Source organism: Eurosta solidaginis, chromosome 4 (genome assembly GCF_040869045.1).
Source record: "Eurosta solidaginis isolate ZX-2024a chromosome 4, ASM4086904v1, whole genome shotgun sequence".
NCBI lineage: Eukaryota > Metazoa > Arthropoda > Insecta > Diptera > Tephritidae > Eurosta > Eurosta solidaginis.
The window spans coordinates 234,070,069-234,085,932 of record NC_090322.1 but is presented as its reverse complement, the minus strand read 5'-3'; the positions used below and the strand labels follow the sequence as shown (position 1 = coordinate 234,085,932).

General features: G+C 33.9%; 1 protein-coding gene across 3 annotated transcripts in view; it reads right to left on the bottom strand.

The window, feature by feature from the left end:
* Window positions 1-15,864, bottom strand: part of LOC137251076 (scoloptoxin SSD14) — a 151,239-nt gene that overhangs the window by 97,904 nt on the left and 37,471 nt on the right. The window contains exon 1 of one of the 3 annotated variants that reach the window (XM_067785040.1): window positions 971-1,277. The exons of the other annotated variants lie outside the window; for them this stretch is intronic. The gene's annotated coding sequence lies outside the window, so the exon portion shown is untranslated. Of the gene's footprint in view, window positions 1-970; window positions 1,278-15,864 lie in introns of those variants that run through there. 3 annotated transcript variants of the gene reach the window in all.

The window sequence follows — 15,864 nt, the reverse complement described above, 5'->3', positions numbered from 1 at the left end:
AAATTTCTAAGGACATTTTTAATAAAAATCTTTTAGTAACTTTACTTATTAAAATTTCAAGAAAAAAAATTTGTTTTCGGCAATTTCATAACAGGTTTTTAGTCAAGTTGTTTACCAAGTACAAATGAAAATTTTTAATTTTTTTTCACAATTGAAAGCTTTCAAAGTTTTCATATTATTTTCCACCAAATGTATACAATTTTATTATTTCTTTTCGAAATATGTACATTTTTTTGTTGCAAATTTGTATACAAATTTTAAAAACCTTTTAAATTTTGAAGTTTTTTTTTTAAACAATTTTATATTGAAATTTTATCAAAATTTTTGTTAAAATTTTTAGTAATAATTTTTCGTCAAAAGTGTGATTTTGAAATTTAAACAACAAAGTGTTTATGGAAATTTTTTACGAAAACTTTTTATCAACGTTTTTCATATTCATTTAATTTATCAGAATTTCTATAAAAAGAGTTATGTCTAAAATATAATCAAAAATTTTGTTTTGTTTTCAAAATATTCCAGTCAAATTATATTTGTACCAAATTTTCATAAAAAATCAATTTATATTTCTGTTCTCTTTTAATGTCATTAAATTTTTTTTAAACTATACTCCACGAAATTTTCTGATATTTAACCTGTAAAATTATTTTAGAAAAAAAGTTTTAAAATTTGTGAGTAAACATTTTTTAAGTTAGAGAAATACAAAATTCGGTTTTAAAAATTTTAGTGAAATCTATTTTCGTAAATAAATAACTTGTAACATAAATTTTAGTTTGTTTATTTTTGTAAGTTTTGCACAAATTTTGTCAATCTTTTCAAACACAAATTTTTATTGACTACTGACAAATAGCAACTAGACGTTTCATGTTGATAAAAAAAAGTTTATTCCATTTTGACTGCGCATCACTGTAAATACGTAAGCTGCATATACTAATTTATATATATGATAGATTAGTTATAAACACAAACGCACAAACACTGCAAGTAGATAGTAAATATATCCGCTGGAAATGCAAATTTCTGCCAAAGTTTGTCGTTCGCGTATAAAATTTACGAAGGTGTATGATTTACGCCCGTTGTTTTGTCTGCATCCACGCATTAAACTAACCGGCTTGCTGACTTGTCAGTCGCCCAATTGAGTGGCTGGATTGACTGACTTTTTGACTAAACGACTAGTAAAGCGAATAGTTCGATCGAATTGGTTTAGTTTATGTTAAATGGATTTTATTTGATTTTTTACGGTTTGCTTTGTTACGCGTCCGCGTCTATAGTGAGCGATGGTTGATGGTCAACTAAATTAAGTATGAGACGACATTGTGCTGGAAACTCGCCCGCCAGCGCCATTTCCACACACATACACACACAAATACACAATATTACTTACAGCTAAATATATCTCGAAGTATGTACGTTTGTATGTATGTAAGTATGTTCTTATGCAAAGTGGTGATGAGCTGCAGCTCGCTATCGTGCGAACGCGTGCCGCATAAGCTTACGCTACTGCATGTAGGTATATATGTTAATGCGTGTGCGGAAATCGCAAAAAAAACAAATTTTGCCGACACGGTGCACTGGGCTAGAATACTGAATTTTACCCTGAACTGTTAAAAGCTTTTAACAGTTTGGGCAAATGAAGCATAAAGGAAAGGTAAAGGAAAAATCATAGAAAAAATTAATTTATTTTTCTTTTTAATGTAATATGTGAAAAATGGAAGAGAAGAACAAGAAAAAGCAGATGATAATAATAAAATAATTATGACTTTGGTAATAAAGACGCACGACGCTAATGATGGCGTCAATAATGGTGAAAAGGATTGGGGAATCAAAAGAAGTAGACATAAATTTATTGAGTAAAAAACTCTGCTAAAAGCAACTTAATAAACTTTTTTTACTTTCTCCAACTTTTCATAAAATTTACATAATTGCAGCAGCGAACCGAGAATAGCAGCGGTAATTTTTAAGAAATTTCATTTATTATATTCATCTTTTTTTATTTTCGTTATTTCAAGAAAAAACTTGTATGACTTTTGTAACTAAAACTATGCAAATCAATCTCAAAAGCGTTTTTAAAATACATAACTCGGAAATTCGTAAAAGTTTTTAAAAAAAATTTAAAATTTTCGAGTATGCAGTTTTGCAGATCAACCAATTTCAATCTAACAAAGTATAAGTTATAGGTCTCTTTTTCTCGACTGTTTCATTTCGAAAGCGGCCAAATCCTTTAAACTACCAAGATTGGGGAGGATACAGCACGCCTGTTCTAAAGCTGTTGTAAAAGCTTACGGCTATTTTCAGGGACTTCTGAATGTGGTTTTGTTTAGTACTATAGTTACAGTAGCTCTTAGGAATCTGACTGTTAGTTTTCCTCTTGATCTTACCCTAAATTATTCTATAGCTCTGACTCTTATGCAAACTGTTATTACGACACTTACTCTTAACCTTAAACTTACTCTTACTCTTACTCTTACTCTTACTCTTACTCTTACTCTAACTCTTACTCTTATTCTTTTTCTTACTCTTGCTCTTACCCTTACTCTTACTCTAACACCTACTCTTATTCTAACCCTTACTATTACTTTTAAACGTACTCTTACTTGTAGTGTTATTCTTTTTCTTACTCTTATCTCGCTCTTAACCTTACTCTTACTCATACTCTTACTCTTGCTCCATCTCTTACTCCTATTCCAACTCGTACTCTAAGCCTTAAACTATCTCTATCTTTTACACTTAGTCTTACTCTTACTCTTACTTTTAAACTTACTTTGTTGTTCTTCCTCTTATTCTTATTCTTACTCTTATTCCTACTCTTACTCTTACCCTTACTCTTACTCTTACTCTTAACCCTGCTCTTACTCTTACCCTTGTACTTGCTCTTACTCTTACTCTTACGCTTCTCTTTCCAAACACTTTTCGTAACTTCACAAGTCTCTTTACCTCTTTAGCGGTTGTAAAATATAAAACAAAAGTATCGTGGGGCCAAGGCTACGCCAAAAAAGTGGCTTCTTATACTAATACCTATACATTTGAATATTAGCGCATTTCATTTATTACTTTTATCACAACGAACTGGGTAAATTAAAAAAATAAACTGTTCGAGAGGATTATTTGCTTATCCTTATATTAGTGGTATTGGAAGTAGATATATACGCCGCCGATTAACGCCGCCGCCGCCGCCGATGTTGGTCGTTTTTTGCACGCCGCCACCGAATGTCAAAAATATCGGCGCAGCGGCGGCGTCTGGCGCGTTACTATATTTTCTACTCGTTTAAGACTGTTTAGGCCATTGCCGAAAATTGGTCGGATATGGTCGAAAATGGTATCAACGGATGCGCATCAATGCCAGTTATAAGAAATTAATTTCGAATTTAACTCTCTAACTGTTCAAAAGTAAATTAAAAAACAGGCGTTTTCGATGTCAGCTTAACACGGGTTTTGCATCATCCAATTCACCAAGTTATTAAAACAAAAGACTAAAGGAAAAGTTATATAATAAACTTATATGCTCACTTTACATATTTAAAAAAAAAATAATAATGAACAATGAATTCAAATAAAATGACCCAAGGCGAACATGTTTTCAAATTGTGTTCAAGTTGTTAAAAAAGCAAAATACCCAAATGAGGTACCGATTTTTAATAAAATTTTATATTGCTGAAAGAATAAGCGATATCAATCATGCAAAATCCTTTAGTAGGTTCTAGGGGCATAAACACTCCTTTGAAATGATTCTTACCTCATACTTAAGTTGAGGTTATACTTACGTATGAGAAGGGTTTAAAAAATCACTTGGGCTTACATTTAAACATCTGTTGTTTATTTGCGAAACTATACAACAGCGTCTGAAATGTTAATTTTGATTTTCACACTTCATCCTTCAACACCCAAGTATCCCGGTTAGACATTTCCTAAAGTTGGCTGCCCTATCCCAAAATAGTCCTTTGGAGTATATCACATTGATAATAGCCTATCCACCAAGATTAACTATCACCTACACGTTACGGCTCCTTATCAAAATGTGAATACGTAGGCACATATATTACCAGGAGGCTTTGTCCTTCGCAAGAACACTCAAAGTGGTGAAGCAAAATCTTTCCCAAGACAGTCGAACTAATGGTCGTGTGTGCTACTACCCTAACGTAGCGTACAGTCGAACTAGTCTGAAAACTGAAGCTACGCGGTCATCCATAATGAGCTCTTATATCATAAGGCCGGAAAACAGTGGTTAACATCTTTCAACTTAAAATCGGTCGACTTTCATTCTAAAATATCGTTTTCATTTAACCAAGACTATTGAAATCAATGTTATGAACACAAACGTCTGCAAACGATGGTCTACATTTTAAAAATTTTATCCAGGGTCCTTGTAAAATTTTAATTATGTAGATGCGCCGAGTATTATACGATTTTCACCCAGTACGCAATGACATCCGCTTAGACTGCTTATGATTTCGGCATCTTTGGCCGAATAGGCACTCCCTAACGTTTCAAGGTGTTTCTCTGGTGTAGCTCGGCAGCATAGCGCGACAAAAGCATCCGTTGGAAAGCCATCGGAGCTAAACCTAGAGCTTCTAAGAAAGTGACGTCGACGAAGGTATGAGTTCGAAGTCGCAGTCCTATAGCTTCTGTGCTGGTATATGGTGTGAGGGTCAGGATGCGTGGTAGCGACTGGTGGTCGGGATTGTTACTGTTCGCACATCGGGAATTGTAGCTCTCAAAAACAGCCGAAAAAACTGGGGGCACCCTGTGCCACGAGAGTCATGAGTATTAATAGACCATTAATATCAACCGTAAGTCGCCTTTGTGCGTGACCACCAAAGAGCCACAAATGATTTAAAGAAATTGTGTTCGCGATGATTATTAGGAGTTATCCCTAGGTGAAACTACGCCCTGCACGAGATATACAGACAAAAGTGTGACTATTTCATGTATCTCTATTTCTTTTCAGCAGACGCAGCAGTACCAATTCCAAAGACCGGGGTTAGGTACGAAGCCTCTCTGGACTAAGCGAACGAGGACAATCCCTCAGCTACTTCTGAAAATTTTTGGACGGTCTGCGAGATCTTGAGGCAAAACCCCCGAATCTTTTCGAAATGGCCAACACGTTGATTTCCTTAAATACATACAAACAAAACCTTTCCTAAATATTATTTTTTTAAATAGAAAAATCAAGCTTTTTAAAGTAAGAATACCGGCGTACGCCGGCGCGCCGCTCACGCCGCCGCCGATAAAGTGATCGGCGTAAACCTCTAATTGGAACGCATGGCGTATGAGTAACAAAAAATGTTTAGACTTGGCAGGATAGAGATAGTAATAGGAAGAAAATAAAGAAAACAAGAAACCGCGTTATATAAATTTCTTAAAATTTGCTACTATTTCATTTAAAAAATAGTAAATAATTTAAATACAATTTTTGATAACGAATGTCAGCATTAAAATATGCCACCTACCCCACAGTGCACTGATGCGACTACGCAAATTTTTGTGAGCTTGGGAGGCAAAACAAATGTTGAAGTATTAAATGTTGCGTCAACAAGCCAACTGGGTGGTAGACAAACAGGCAGGCTAGACCAACACTTTATTATCACTTGTGAATTGTCGCCAGCTGCTACTTCGGTTACCATTCGCTCTGCTGTCATTCACATGCTTACATAAAAATCGTATTTGTGTGAGTTCGCACTTCGATTGAGGGTGTGTGATGATGATGGTGTGCAAAAAACTATAGGATACAACAACGATTTCACTGATGACAGTGACATAATTATCACAATTGCTCACCAAACACTACTGACTTACATATGTACATAGAAGTACTTACTTAGATACTTACTTAAGTGTTACTAAGAATAATATTACTTTAAATGTAGAATGTAGCTAAAAGTGTTTGTGTTGTACGAATGCTCTCATGTAATAGTTATGACACATTGAACGCTTCGACATGGCATACATAGAAGTCAGTTATTTCTGCGAGACATACGATATATTCAGGGATCAATATAAAACAGAGAATCAGAAGTTACAAATTAAAAATCTGATTAGAAGCAATAATCTTATCAAGAAATAATCTAAAAAATATTGATTTGGAATGACTCTTAAGTATTTTTTAATATTAATCAAAATAAATTTTTTTTAATTTAAAACATATGTATCTAGGATCTATTTCATTCACGTTCCCTGCATATATATGTACGTATGTCATATAATATTAATGCGCTACCAAATGCAGAATATTAGAAAAGCAGAAAGTAATACATCAAGATTTCGAACAGACGCAGTAGACACGCTTCGCTAAAGGACATGACAAGTGTCCATTGACTTAAAGAGCATAGAGCTCGTTTTATTTTATCGTAGCTACATAGCTGATTCTAAGTTAAGTCACATAAAAGTACTTGTAAAATCTCAAGAAATGAATCATAGATGCCACATATTAATGTCAACATTATTTTTTAGATATTGGTAGGGTAGGCAAACGTTTCTGTGCTGATCTGGGCGAGTTGAAAATATGATAACCACATAGAACAAGACGAGATAGAAGATATCAAATGTAGCTGAAGAATGGAGATGGACGCTAGCAGGTAGACCTAGTAAGAGAACGAACGGAGCTTAGTTAGTAAGTGATTTCAATAAGATGGTTCCTCTGTAAACATAACATGGGCTATGTTCTCTGCAGATTGAACGACTCCGACAGCAAATCGATATTTTTTCGATAACAAAGCGACAACTTTTTTACAGGGACCAAAACTGTTATTTCTTTTATAATAAGAGTCCTTTATAATAAGAGATTTTATTATTTTAGTTCGAAAGAAATTATTGAATCCGAACATTTATTTTATGTCCGAAAATAAAAGCCAAAACCGGACTTTTATTTTTTAAGGACAGAATAAAGGTCCGGTCCTATAATCATGGAATGGCTCATTCAAATTAGCCGAGTTTTTTCATACATAATTTCATTATTTCAGCAAAAAGCGGTGTGTCCAATTTCAAGGCCATGTCTCTATTGGATCAAACGTTATGTCAAAAAAACAAGGGCAAGTTTACTATGGAAAACCAATAAGGAAGACTAAGTTCGGGTGTAGTCGAACATTACATACTCAGCTGCCAAATTACAGCTTACAAAACTTTTAAATTACCTTATTTTAAAAGTGGGCGGTGCCACGCCCATTGTCCAAAATTTTACAAATTTTCTATTCTGCACCATAAGGTCAACCCACCTACCAATTTTTATCGCTTTATCCGCCTTTGTTAATGAATTAATAGCACTTTTTCGGTTTTTCGAAATTTTTGATATCGAAAAAGTGGCGTCATTTTAAATAGCGATCTGAGATGAGTGCCCAGGAACTTACATACCAAATTTCATTAAGATACCTCAAAATTTACTCAAGTTGTCGTGTTTACGGACAGTCGGACGGACGGACAGATGGACGGACGGGCATGGCTAAATGAATTTTTTTTTCGCCCAGATCATTTTGATATATAGAAGTCTATATGTATCTCGATTAGTTTATGCCGTTACGGGGTACCGTTATGCGAACAAAATTAATATACTCTGTGAGTTCTGCTCAGCTGAGTATAAAAATAAGTATATTACTCTGAGAGTTGGTTTTAGTTTTTCTATGACAAATTTCTGGTATTACTAAAACTAAAAATTTTAAAATTTAGACATTTAGAAGAATGTAATGGTAAAAAACTCAATTAATTTGAATGAGCCGTTCCGTAGTTATAGTCGGAATTTTTATTTATCCATAAAACTCCGGATTAAACGTTTAGTTTCAAACTTAGAAAATAAAAGCCCGAATTTTACTTTTATTTGTGGATTGTTTCGAAAAGGGTTCGAAAGGATGCATTATTCGTCATGAAAATATTATAGGTATCCCCGGAATCCCCTGAACTTTCGCCTGGGACAATTTTTTGAACCGGATTTTTTCGACTCAAAAAAAGAAAAAAACTATTAAAATGGGTTACGGCTTTTTTTTAATTTTCCATAACAAATATAAGAGATTCTTATAAATTGTCGAAAACAAATCGATTTTTTTTTTCAAGAGATCGATATCTTGGCGATAAAAACTTGTAACCCATTTATAACGTGTTTTATCGACAAATAAGTACCAATTCGATAAGAAGTATCTCGCCTATTTATCGTCGTACACCGATAAGAAGTAGATAACAAACCGATAACCAATCGAAAGTCGATAAAACATCGATTCAAAAATTGTAATCCAAGTATAGCATCTGTTATCGATAAAATAAGTTGAGCTAGAGTGACTCGCGTTTCCTTGGGGAGTATTCGTTCCTCTTCCGCAATTTTGGGTACTGTTCTTTGAGTACTGGATTCACCGGGCAATTCCTGGCATAAAGGTCCGATGCCTGTTTTTGGAGTTCGATGAGGACCTGCTTGTGTTTTTTGCCTTCATACGGCTGAGTCTTCAGGTGCCGTATTTCCTCATAATGCTTACGGAGATGGCCCCTGGGCGGTGTTGGCTCATCAATCAGATGTTTGTTGGGATGCCCAGGTTTCTGGGTATTCAACAGGAACTGTTTGGTTAGCATCTCATTTCTATCCATGATGGGGAGTATTCTCGCTTCATTATGTAGATGGTGTTCTGGGGACATAAGAAGACAATTTAATTTAATTTAATTTGAGATGGTCGCTTAGGTATTTTAAATAAGTTTATTCACATAAGCAAATTTTTAAAAATACTCTTAAACGAAAGTTATATACGACACCACTGATCTAACTAAAAAGATAGAACCATAAATTCTAATAACTTCATAAGTATTGTGGTGAATATAAGCAGTTTCGTTACGTCACTATACTGCTAGTAAATAAGTTCACAAAAACAACGAAGCAAGCAGCCACACTTACATACATAGGGTGCCCATGCGTCCCAAAAATCCGGGACATGTCCCGAAATTTGATGAAATGTTCCGCCGTCCCGGATATTTCCGAATTGTCCCGGATTGTACTAAATTCAAAGTAAGACGTGAAAAAAACTGAGATTGGGATGGGGGAGAGATTTAAAGAAGGCGTTCCGGATTGGCGTCCGAACGATCTGGTCTTGGGTAACCATGTATGTGACATGTAAACAGAAAAACTCAGGGCAGAGACAATATTTCACAAACATGTTATCAGCAGCTAAGAGCAAAGAAGAAGAGAAACAATTACACATACATGTAATCAGCTAAGAGCGAAGATGATTAACCGCGCTGAGTAAGCAATTATTCGAGAGGGCTTGATCGCGAAAAGTCTAGACCCAAGGGGAAAAAGGCGAATGAGGTAACTGAGATTATGGGTCAGTTTGATTTTAACACGCTATAATTGCAGTACGCGAGTGATTTGGTTGTGAAGTACTACTACCAAAGTAGTGTTGTCAGTAAAGAATATTTTGATATACTAAATATTTGAGTTGGTTATTCAACAGCTCGTCAACAGTTAAATTCGTTACAGTCTGTAATGAACAGTTTCACTCGAATTGAAGTTTCTAGGCTTGTTAAATAAACACAAACTTTATGGAATTATTTATGTAGCACACATTTTGAATTGTGTTTGCATGTAATCCACAGCGCCGCCTATGCTATGATGCCTAAACATGAAAATTTATGATTTTGATCTTGATCCCATTTGCTATTATCTCATCAAATCGCAGTCATTCGGCACAAATTAATTTTTATGTATTTTGTAATTAAATGAGTATATTTATGTGGGTGTAGGTTAAACAAAAATAATCACAAATAGAAGCAAGTTCCATGAAATATAGAAATAGAGCTAACGAATTTGGCAAAAATATCTCAAAAAGGAGTGTCTGAGTTACAAAAAAATTTTACAACTCTGATAGTTACTTTTGATGCATATGAAGAAATACTTATACACATTTATGAAAACATATTAAATCTACATTGTAATCTGTTTAAAGTTGTACATACATACATACCCGTTAGTAGAGCAGAGAACATAAAAACCGCTGTTTTGATCAAAAAAACCGCAAATGATCAAATCAAGTCAACTGAATTTCTTGTTTGTTTTTTTTTTGCTATTTTAAGAAAAAGCTTCGATGCATTTGCATTTTGTAACTGAAACTATGCAAACTTATCTCGAAAACGCTTTCAAAAATTCTAGAAAATTTTACAAATATTTCGAACTTTCTATTTGAATTGATTGCTTTTTTTTTGAGAATGCAGTTTTATAGCCCAATCAGTTTTAAGGTAACAAGGTACAAACTACAAGTTGCATTAAATTTGGAAATTTTTTTCAAAGGATATTTTAGATTTTCGTCCGTACAAAGTTGAAAAATTTTTTTACATGGAAGGTAATCTGAAGTACCCTACGGATAAAAATTTTCAAAAATCAATGCAAATTTTTAGAGACCTAAAACTGGTACTTTGATAGACTAAAATTAATTGATCTATAAAATTCCAAAAAAAAAAACCCAGAGAACTCCAAATAAAGAGTTCGAAACGCTCGTAACATTTTCTAATTTTTGCAAAAACGCTTTCAAGACTTCATTATGAAATTCATTGGGGCTTTTACTTAAAATATAGAAAATAAAAAAGGGTTTAGCTGATGAAATTTGAAAAAAAAAAAAATGGCAATGCCATTTTTCTTTTCGCTCCTGTAGTTGCATTTGAATACGTTTTGAAATAATTCCTAAAGTATTGTGCTGCAATTTCCTAAAAAATATCTATGAACAATAATCAATCATTCATATTCTTTAAGGCTTACGCATGTCGGCACTCAATATATGTATTCATTAATTCAGAGAACTTTATTTGAGAAATTCCACAAACAACAATAACAATAAATAATTCAATATGAAGAAATTTTTCTTTCATTGAAATGTAATATTTTTGCTGTTTTAATGCCCTTTGGCGCATAGGTGTATTAGGGTAGACCAATTGTTGTAAAGGAACGATACTCTATTTCAGTTTTAGATACTCATGCACTTTGTACCATTTATTACAACCCTGTAATGTAGATATATACTCATAGATCCTAAGAACAAATGTCAAAATGAATTACTTCTTTTTTCTATTACTGGCAATAAATACTTTAACATAACACCAATGAACTATTTTTTCAGTGTTATACCTTCAGGCGATAAAGTAATGATTAAGAATATAATATATATCTTTTTTTAATTTACTAAAAGCTCAAAGCCGATACTACCATAGGCGCATTTATGACGTCTTTTTTTGGTTGCGATTAAAGATCGTTAAGGTGTTTCGCACAGTTCAATTTGGTCCAAATCGTTCATTTCAAGGACCAATTAGTACATCCATACGAAAATTAAAAAAGCACAAGAAAAATGTTGAAAGATGTGATGAAACTATTATAACGAGAATATTAAAGCAGACTCAATCGTAGGTGAATTCACATAACATATTACTTTACGACATATATCAAAGTTTATTTATAGATTAGTTATTATTCACTGCGTACATACTTTTTATATGAAATAAAAACCTAATAAATAGAAGAGCAAGTAAGTGATGTTGTTGTTGTATTAGCGATAAAGACACTCCTGCAGTTTTGAGGAGTGTTATCGATGTTGATGATCCTTTGCCGGATATATGTATGTAGATCCGCTAAGTTCCCACAACAAGAACCATTGACGTAGACCATCTCGGGAACGATTATTATTGCCACATTTATCCTTCTAGGCCATACCATCACCCCCTTCCCCTACTCCTAGTTCCATGCGGAACTTGAGGTCGTCAGAACCTCGCTTGTTAAGTAGCTGTATGATACATTCATATTTGTAACAGGATTCCCCTCGCGTATGGGAGACTGAAAATTGGGTTGCAGAAACTCTGTAGTTATAAAGCCTTATATTTCGCTTATGATAAATTATAATGATAAAATTTTGGCTTTTTTTACCTAAATAGATCAACAAATGCAACGAAACGTGAAAATGTAAAATAGGCGCGCCGTTGACCGCTTTGGTATGCTGAGTTGTTCAATGGACGTGTGGGATCAGACTTTTATAAATAGAGCACACACATGTTGTATAAAAATACACTTACAGATATATATAAATACAGATCTAGTAGTTATTTGCAGTTATATAAATAAAACAGACTATGTTATATTAAAAAATAAGATTTATAAATTGCTTTGATAGCGTTTTGTACATTAGACTCTGCCAAAAAAATGTACGACAAATTTCTGTTGGAAGCCAAACCAAATTTTTGTTTTTGTCGAAAAATTTACCCTTTCGCCATTTTTTTTTCGCGGGCTCGAAATATATTTTTTAGGGTATGCGTAGTGGAACTTTTTTTTCTGAGCCCAAACCCTATCGAAAAATCGATGGCGCGATATCGGTTATCTTTCGTCAATACAAATCGACCCAGGTTGATGTACATACAAAACTTCATATGCTTAAATAATTTTCCAATTAGATTAATGTTTTGAACATCATATTAAAATTACTTATTGCAAAGTTCAAGGGCATACCAACGAATTTTTATTTATTTACTAGCAGGGTACCCGGCGTTGCTCGGGTTGAGCAGATACTAATCTAAATAAGAAGGTGTATTTTAACGCATTCCTTCCCATTACTCAAAGTCGAGCAATCAGTATGTACGATTTTATTGATCTTCTTAAAAATGTATTTCCCAATTTTTCTCATTCTTACCCCTTATAATTCCCTTATTTCTCCCTCTTCTTTTTTTACACCCTCTACCTCTCCCTTCTTTTTTCATAGATCCCTCATTCCTCTAATTTATCATTCTTTGCTTTATTTTTCAAATTTTATTTTGTCACACACAATTCATACTCAAAATTTCATAACTTAGTCAAAATATTTCAGCTCCGCAATTCTTGTCTATCATCTCATATAGCAGCTATTTTTATAATGGAATGCTTAAACTTAATAAAAAAAACTTTTAAATCACTGAAAGCAATCGCTTTAACTTTTTGTGAATGCAATGCTAAGACCAAACAAAAGTTCTGCGCTTAGGTTCGACATGACGTATGAGTAAATTTTGCTGACATACAAAATTTGTCGCACCACCCAGTGGCGCACGTGAAATTGTAAAAAAAAAATTTATTTAAAATTCTTAGTTTTGAAATATGAAAAACATTCGTTTTGATCGAAGGAACCTATAGCCAAAATTTGGTGATGATTGAAATTTTGATTTTTTAGTGATGGGAAATACGTTTCCATAGGGAATACACATACATACAGAATTTGACTGTTATAAATATGCATCTTTTATTGTTAACAAAAGTAGGTAATTCATAATTTTTTTTTTTTTTCAGAAACGCATAGAAACTTATTTTTTAAATAAGATTCTAAGCCATCTCTGCCTGTTATATTGGTATATTTGAGCATTCTGTAAATGTTATTTCATCGGAGACTTTTCCTGGGCCTTTGCGAAAGCTCATAAATAACTTCACATATTTTATGTTGCTCAGTTTAGCAAGCTATTAACAAAGTCATGTAATCCGTTTATTATCTCTTCTGTTAAGTCAAACGGACATGCTTCATGACCTCAGTAAATAAAACCAAAGCCTAATTTCAGATTTCGATGACTTATTGCATGACTTGCTGATATGACAAACTGTTTTTAAACAGAGAGATCATGTTATCAGAATTATGTCATGCATTATCTAAGCTTATCAACCCAGTAGAAAAATCAAACAGCGAACGGAAAAAAATTCTTACTAAAATTACTTCATAAGTTCTCAGCAGCGAAAAAGAAAGTTGCAATACACAATACATAATTTTCAAGCACATGTTTGAAAGAGTTTTCGAACAACATTTGTGTTTTTACTTTTGAAATGCAGCCTAATTTGTGTATCCGGAGATGGTACCGGATCTATATCCAGCAAGTGACCATCACCATTGATAACACTCGCCCTTTCGATGAGTGTGTTAATCGCTACAACAACAACACATATTCGATTTGTCATTACTTTGGCTTTAGGGAAGTGCTAGCCTCTTTCTAAATTTTCTTTGAGCTCTTCAAATAACCGAGTTAAATTTAAAATATGGCAGTATTTGAGAGAATAAATACAAATTTTTTCCGAGACCTCTTCAACAGCCTTCAAATTTAGCGCTAAATTATTGTTACTTTTTTATTTCGTGTGGAGTCGCAGAATCGAAAAAAATCGAAATTTTTTCGATAGCAAATCGATGTTTTTTCCACAGAAAATCACGATTTTTTCTATAACAGATCGATATTTTTTCGATGAAAACTCGACATCTTTTCGATGAAAAAATCAATTACCTTAGAAAAAAAATTAAAAGTTTTCTATAACAAATTTCTATTTTTAACGATGCGAAAACGTTAATTTTTCGATATTTTTACGATAACAAACCGATATTTTCTCGATAAACTTCTGATAAAAAACCAATATTTGTCGATAACAAAGCAATACCTTTTCGAAAATAAACCGATAACACGTCGCTAGTTCTCCGATAATATACCAACAAATCTTCAAGAACAGTTGTTATTGATAGCAAGGCCATAACTCTTCGGAAACAAATGAAATGAAATCCCGATAATTTCGAACCCCGCTAAATGTTTCCAAAATGTTACTAAAATTATCCAGAAATAGTCACTCTCGAAATTATTTTCCAAGATGATTCCATAACGATCTCTCGAAATAAATCCAAAATTATTAGAAACAATAGTGGAATTAGTCCAGAAATGCTTCCTAACATATTACCAAATTTATCTCGAAATTGTACATAAAACAGTCCTGGGATGATCCGGACATTACTGAAAAAAGTCTCGAAATAGTCCCAAAATTATACCCGAACCTTTCAGAAACATTTTAAAATTGGCCTTGGAAGTAGCCTCTGCATGACACAAAAAATATATGATCTGGGCGTAGTAAGGATTTTCTGGTTTAACTTTTGAGGAATAACAATTATTTTCAGACCCTCATAGCAACCTAATGTTAAGTTTACATTATGTTTATTCTAACAGAGGAGATGAGAGCCATTTAGGTCGCAAAATAACAGTTTTCGAAAACCGTAAAGACCGAAACTTTTTTAACCCCAGCGGGTTAGGGGCTTAGAATATACCCGGGGCAGGTATGCCTGTCGTAAAAGGTGACTAAAATACCAAATTGATTCAAGGGGTTGTGTAGCGTAACCTTTTCAAGGGGTTTCCAGCGCAATACATAGCTTATCCAACCCAATTGTCAACCTCACCTACCCGTGGCGAATATTGTTCCTTTAACAGCCGAGGCTCTGGCGAACCCAGGTTCCTTATGGATCTAGGGGGTGGGAGGGCGATATGGCCTAGAAGGTTTCCTGTGGTCATACCAAATCGTTCCCGAGATGGTCGGGCTAGTACCTTTATGGTGCTTGTTACCGGAACGTACCGGATCTGCATCTGGCAAAGGACCATGGACATTGATAACACTCCCCAAGGTCTTCGGGGCGTATCCTTATCGCTACAACAACAACAACCGAGAATTTTAAAACAAGACATATCTCACTGAGAAACCCCTTTGTTTGTTCTTGGATATTGATTGTTACCCGTGATAGTAATAAGTAGTAATTCCGTTATATGCAATCTCTGATCATAAAATATCTGGATTGGTAAACAGGATGCTAGCTTGTTTGATGTTATGTAGCCTTAACAGTTGATTCCACTGTCGTTGCATAAGTTCTTCCGTTATACATAAGGGGTGAATAAGCCCCATCCTGGTTGAGCAGATCTAGTAAAAAATGTCTTCATTATAAATTACGTATTTTATTTCCTATTGGGATGCTAGCTTTTAAATGGCCTGCAAAAAATAGTGCGACTAATCGCTAAAGAGAGCGGTCTCCGATTGATTTCTTTTGTCTACATTGTGGCATAATTGATCCCCTCTAGTCCCTTTTGGGTACAGTTGGGATTATTCAGGTTGAAATCTAT